Raw genomic sequence first — 7,616 nt, 5'->3', positions numbered from 1 at the left:
ACATTTGGGAAGTGATGATTGAAAACTGTTATGCAGGAAACATACTGCAGTGGGGGAAGGGTACAGCCTATACATAGGCTGCATGTTCAGAGCAACAGAAGGGGAGAGAAAAGAGGGAAAGGCCTGGAAGGAAAGAAGTAAAGAGGCTGCAGGAGGGTAAAAACCTGGGAGGAGAGGAAATTGAGGGAGACCAAGAGGTGAAGGATGGCAACTGGCCACCTGGACAGGGCAGGGCAGGCCTGTCAAGAGTAGAGAAGCTTGAAGAAAAGAAGGGAATGGTGAAAGGAAAAAAATGAAAAGACCTGAAAGTTATGACAGGTCTGTAGAGAAGGAGGATGAATAGAAAGAAAAAAACCTTGTCCTTTGAAGTTTGGAGCTTTGGAGATCATTATTTTTGGGGTTGCTTATTTGCAGGCCAGATAACAAATGGTTGGGCTGCTCTTTGGAGGTCTGAGGGTTCATGGTTGAAGCTGCATTTAGCTGTGGGCATCTAGCCAGGTCAAGGTAGACACTTGTTACAAAATTTATGAGGACGAGAGGTTTGTGATGTTACATTGCATTAATAATATCACAATGTCAATATGAGGTCACAAAGGGATTGTAATATCACAATGGTGATGTGGTCACAATGGGTTTCTGAAATCAACCTATATGTCACATTAGAGATATAATGAAACCACAGAAAAGGCAATCACATTGTCTCTATGACCTAACAATGAAAATGTGATGTCATAATGCTATGATGTCATTGTCATTTTGGGATGTCACAATGATTTGATGGTATCATAACAACAATGTGATCTCACTCTGGAGATGATGTGACAAAGTGTTTGTAATGTTACAATAGCATGTCTGATGTCAGTTGTCCTTTGTTCACAATGAGGATATGGTTACCCAAAGGGACTGTGATGTCACAAGTACCATGTGCTTTTTCAAAAGTGCTAAGAGGTCACAACAGATTTGGGAAGTCACAAGGTGACCGAGATATCACTGTGGCAATGTGATGTCACAATGGGTTTGTGATGTCACAGTGGTGATAAGGTCACACTTGGATAATGGTGTCACAATGAATTTGTAATATCACCATTACATGTCCAATTTCATTCTACTAGATCACAATGAAGATATTAGTTCACATAAGGAGCTACAAGTCAGAAAGGCCATAAATTTTGTAAAATATTATGAGGAAATAATTGGTTGGTGAAAATGCAATGGTGAAAACCCCATTGGTAATGTGATGTTACCATTACATGGGATAGTATTGTTTTGAAGTCACAAATTGTTGGTGATGCCATACAAGTGATGAGGTCACATAGGTTTGTGATTTCCCAATGAGATGGTGATGTCAAAATCTCATGCCAGATCTTTAATTGACAATGAATATATAAGTTCAGGAGGGTTAATGATGTATCCAAAGGCATATGTTAGCACAAGTGTCATGAGTCTTAACAGGTTTGTGATGTCACAATGTGACTCAGTGGTCATGATATCTGGCAGTGTGTCACAGCGGTCATGATGTCACAGTGGATTTCTGATATCACATGTCATACCTGAAGTATCATGAGTTAAACAATTTATGAACTCAGAGAGGCCAAAGGGATCACACTGGAAGCATGTCAAAAATTTATGAGAATAAGAAAGTTTGTGATGTCACAGTGGGTTAGTGATATCATAATTGCAATATGGTGTCATCAAGGTATTGTGATGTCATAAACATTATGTAGTCACAATGTATTTCTGATATCAACAAACCTGCCACTTTTGAAATAGAATGAAATCACAGAATAAGCATTCCAATGTGTCTGTGGCATCACAATGACCATGTGATATCATAATGCTATGATGTCATTGTTTTATGATGTCATGATGGGCTGATGCTGTCATAATGACAATGTGATATTACACTGGTGATGATGTCATAAAGGTTTTGCGATGTTAAAATGACATGTCTCATCTCAATTGTCAGCTCAAAATAAGGGTATGGATACCAAAAGGCCTGTGATTTCGCAAAGGCCATGCTTTCTTTCAAAGCTTCTGAGGTCATAATAGGTTTGGGATGTCACAATGTGATCATGGTGGCACAATGTCAGTGTGATATCCCAATGATTTTGTGATGTCACCACGGTGATTAGGTCACAATGGTTTAGTGATGTCTCATCAAGATTGTAATATAACAATGACGTATACAATTTCAATTTCTTCTAATTCACTATGAGGATAATGTAATAACCAGTGGGGCCAGAATTATCTGTCTGAGCTGATAATCATTGTAAATTCTTGGCCTGGCCCACCGGAGAGTGTGGGGAATGCCGCCAAAGGTGAAGTGTCAAGCCTCACATGGTGAGCTGTCAAGGAGTGATTGAGCATTGGGCAGTTTGGGAAGTGATTGTTGAAAACTGTTAGGCAGAAGACCCATTAGAGTAAAGAGAGGTAAACCTATATATAGGTTGCATTTTCAGAGCATTGGAAGGGGAAATAAAAATGGGTGCTACCTGGATGGAATAAAGAGAAAAATCTGAGAAGAGAGGAAGTTGATGGAGAGCAGAAGGTTGGAAAGTGGTCACGGGGGCAGAGTAGGGCAGGCCTGTGGAGAGTGGAGGAGAGTGGAAGAGAAGAAGGAAGTGGTGGAAGGGATAAAGGGAAAGACCAGGAAGGAAGCACAGCTCTGTAGTGAAGGAGGGAGGAATGGAAAAGTAAAAAGCCTTGCCCATTGAGGTTTGGAGCTTTGGAGATCATAATTTTTTGGATGGTGGTTTGCAGACCAATTAAAAAGGGTGGTGCTGCCCATTGAAGTTCTGAGATTTGTTGGTCAAGGATGATCTTGGACCTGGGTATCCAGTCCAGGATAAGGTAATCACAGTCCCCTTTCTATTGTAAATTGTTTTATTATATTAAATTTGACTCAATGGCTTGTGTCCTTGCTTTAGGGGTCATAAGTACATGAGTTCACAGAAAAAAGCTTGAAATCTCAAAGACCATGAATTTTCTAAGATGTGATGTCGCCATAGTAGGTTTGTAAAAACACAATGGAACAATGATGTCACGACGGCAATACCACAATATAATGTCAAAATAATGATTTCATACCACAATTAGTTGTTGATGCCATTCTCGTGATGAGCACAATAAATTTGTGATGTCACAATGAGTTCATGATGTCAGAGTGGCATGGCAGATCTCAATTGTCATTAATTGGGAATGAATATATGAGTTCAAAAAGTGACTGTAATGTCTCCAAAAGCATGTGTTGTCACAAACGTAATGCTGTTCTAACAGTTTTGTGATGTCACAATGTGACATAATATTCATGAAATCTGGCAATATGATGTCACAAGGGATTTCTGTTATCACATGTCATACCAGAAATATGAGATTGAAAACAGATTATGAGCTCACAAGGACCTAATATATAATGAGGGCAGCATGGCACAAAACTTATAAGGACAGGACTGGTTTGTGATGGCACAGCAGGTTAATGATATCACAATGGCAATGTGATGTCACAATGTATTGTGATATCAGAATGGTTGTATATTGGCAAAATGGGTTTCTGAAATAGAATGAATTCATACAATAAGCCTTTACAATGTTATGTCTATGATGTAACAATGTCACTGTGATTTATACTGCTATGATGCCATTGTTGTTTGGTGATGTCACAATGAGTTGATGGTGTCATAATGACAATTTGATGTCACTGCTGATTTATGATGTTACAATGGTTATGAGGTCACATTATGTTTCTGATATCAACACATATGTCAAATTTGCAATAGAATGAAATAGGTTTGCACTGGTGGCTCACACCTGTAATCCTAGCTACTCAGGAGGCTGAGATCTGAGGATCGCAGTTCAAAGCCAGCTCAGGCAGGAAAGTTCATAAGACTCATCTCCAATAAAAACAACTAGAAAACCAGAAGTGGTGCTGTGGCTCAAGCGATAGAGTGCTCACCTAGAGCAGAAGAGCAGGGACAGCAACCAAGCCCAGAGTTCAAGCCCCACAACCGGAAAAAAAAAACCATTAAAAATAAGCATTCACAATCTATCTGTAACTTCACAATGACAATGTGATCTCATAATGCTATCTTGTCATTGTACTTTTGTGATATCAAAAGTAGTTGACGCTGTCATAATGAAAATGTTATGTCACACTGGTGATGCCACAAAGGGTTCGTGATATTACAATGGCATGTCTGATACCAATTGGAAGTTCATAATAAGGGTATAGTTACACAAAGCGACTGTGATGTCACAAAGGTCATATGTTTTTATCAAATGTGCTTAGAGGTCTTAATCGGTTTGGGATGTCAAAATGTGATAGTGATGTCAAATGGTAATGAAAGTTCTCAATGGGTTTGGATGTCAAATTGGTAATGAAATCAAATAGTTTTGTGAAGTCATACCTCAAAATCACATGTCCAATTTCAGTTGCTACTATTTCACAATGAGGATATGAGTTCACAGAAGACTGAAGTATAAAAGACCATGAATTTTCTAAAATGCTATGAAGACATACTAGGTTTTAGAAAACACAATGGAACAGTGATATAATAATGGCAATGTGATGTTGCAATATGATAACTTAATAAGGTTTTCATATCACAATTGGTGATGCCACTCTAGTGATGTTTACAAGAGGTGTGTGATGTCAAAATGGGTTGGTGATATCAAAATGACACATGTGATCTCAATTGTCATTAACTCACAATGAGTATATGAGCTCATAAAGGGACTGTGGTATCTCCAAAGGCATGCGTTGTCACAAAAGTGATGAAGTCCTAACAGGTGTGTGTTGTCAGAATGTGACAAAATGCTCTTAACATCTATCAGTGTGATGTCACTATGATCTAAATGTCACACTGGATTCGGGTATCACATTTCATACCTGGATTGGGTGTGAGAGGATTGGAATTTCACAGTGGGTTAGTGATATCACTATGGAAATGTGGGATCACAAAGGTATTGTGCTACAACAATGGCTATTAGATCACAATGTGTTTCTACTATAATAGTTTTGTGCTGTCACAATTTTTTTGGGAGGGGGTTTGTAATGTCTTGTGTTTTTTTTTATTGTGAGAATACCGTACAGAAAAGTTACAATTACATGGGCAAGATAACGAGTACATTTCTTTCAAGCATTATTGCCTCCTCGTTTCCCCTTCCAAACACTTCCCATACTCCTCCTCTCTCCCCACTCAATCCCCCTCCCACCCCCCACCAAAGTTTTTTTTTTTTAATTTAATTTTATTTTATTTGAGAACATACAATTACATGGGCAGGATAATGCATACATTTCTTACCAAGCATTGCAGCCTCCTCCTTTGTTTACCCTTCACCTCCCTTCCCAGCCTCCCCCCTCCCCTCCACCGAATCATGCCCCCCCTCCCCCCCACAAACCGACATTGTAAAGCTGGTTTTGACATGACATTTTGTACTTCTCATTGTTGCAACAGGTCCACCTGAATCCTTAAACGACTTGTTTGTCCCCATCTCCTCCACATGTTATACTGACATCAAATATAGTGAAGGCGGGGGTTACACTGTGGGGGAGGGACATACAAAGCAACAAAGAAATAACCTCATAAATGCGTTAGAAACACATGCATGAAAGAAACAAAAACATTAAAATACATATTTGAGGGTTCGTTTTCCTAACATCACATTCTCTGACTTTTTCCGCTTGACTCATACCTATACTAGATATTGCAAATAAGGGAAACCATGGGACCTACGTTTCTTTGGGCCTGGCTTACTTCACTAAATATAATTTTTTCCAAGCCTTTCCATTTCCTAACAAATGGGGAAATGTCATTCTTTCTGATGGAGGCATAGAATTCCATTGTGTATATATACCACATTTTCTTGATCCATTCGTCTACTGAGGGGCATCTGGGTTGGTTCCATATCTTAGCTATGGTAAATAATGCTGCAATAAACATAGTTGTGCTGGTAGCTTTAGTGTGGTCTTGTTTGTATACATTAGGGTAAATGCCCAAAAGTGGGATTGCTGGGTCATAGGGGAGTTCTATGTGAAGTCTTTTGAGGAACCTCCATACTGCTTTCCAAAGTGGTTGAACAAGTTTACATTCCCACCAACAATGAAGTAAGGTTCCTTTCTGTCCACATCCCCTCCAGCATCTGTTGTTGTTAGAGTTCTTGATTTTTGCTGTTCTAACTGGAGTGAGGTGATATCTCAATGTTGTTTTGATTTGCATTTCTTTTATGGCTAGGGATGTTGAACATTTCTTCATGTGTCTATTGGCCATCCTTCTTTCTTCTTCAGAGAAGCTTCTCTTTAAAATCTTGAAAAAGAAAATCAACACAGAACTTAAAAAATGGCAAAACCTCCCATGCTCCTGGATTGGAAAGATTAACATCGTGAAAATGGCAATACTTCCCAAGGCTATCTACAAATTCAACGCAATACCTATCAAAATTCCACCCTCATTCTTCAAGGAAATAGAAGAGGCAATCCAAAAATTCATATGGAACAATAAAAGACCCAGAATAGCAAAAACGCTCCTCAACGGAAAGAACACTGCTGGAGGAATATCAATACCAAATTTCAAACTCTACTATAAAGCCATAGTAATCAAAACAGCTTGGTATTGGCATAAGAACAGACCTCAGGACCAATGGAATAGAATTGAAAACCCAGAAATGAACCTACAGACCTATAGCCATCTAATCTTCGATAAGGGAGCTAAAACAATAGAATGGAAGACAGACAGCCTCTTCAGTAAATGGTGCTGGCAAAACTGGTTAACTACATGTAGAAAACTAAAGCTAGATCCTTATATATCACCCTGCACCAGAATCAACCCCACCAAAGTTTTTAAGTTCGTTTTTCGACAAAACGACTTGTACATCTCATTGTTGCAATGGGTCCTCCTGTATCCCTAATTAAATGATTTGTTATTTTTTTCCCTTCCCCTCCACAAACTATACCAACATCAAATACAGTGAAAGTATGGGTTATACTGTGGGGGAGGGACATACAAAACAACATAGAAATCATCTTATAAATATGATAGAAAAAATTGCATGAAAGAAAAAAAAAACAAAAAAAATTGGAATACTTATCTTAGGGTTCATTCCAGTAACATCAACTTATCTGACCTTTTCTGCTTGACTCAGACATATACTAGTGATTGCAAATAAGGGAAACCTGGAACCTATGTTTCTTTGGGGCTGGATTACTTCACTGAATATAATTTTTTCTAAGTCTTTCTAATTCCTAACAAATGGGGCAATATCATTCTTTCTGATGGAGGCATAGAATTCCATTGTATGTATGTATATATATATATATATATATATATATATATATATATATATATGCCACATTTTCTTGATCCATTCATGTACTGAGGGGCATCTGGGTTGATTCCATATCTTAGATATGGTAAATAATGCTGAAATAAATATAGTCGTGCTGGTAGCTTTAGTGTGGTCTTGTTTGTGTCACAACTGGTTGGAAATGTCACAATGGCATGCTGGATCTCAAATGTCATTAATTCACAATGAAGATATGAGTTGACAAAGGGACCGTGTTATCTTCAATGTCATGTGTTGGCACAAATGTGTTGAAGTCCTAACAGATTTGTGAGTTCACA

Source organism: Dipodomys spectabilis, unplaced genomic scaffold (assembly GCF_019054845.1).
Source record: "Dipodomys spectabilis isolate Male_0828 unplaced genomic scaffold, ASM1905484v1 ptg000307l, whole genome shotgun sequence".
NCBI lineage: Eukaryota > Metazoa > Chordata > Mammalia > Rodentia > Heteromyidae > Dipodomys > Dipodomys spectabilis.
The sequence above is the reverse complement of the archived record's forward strand: the minus strand, read 5'-3'. Positions refer to the sequence as shown.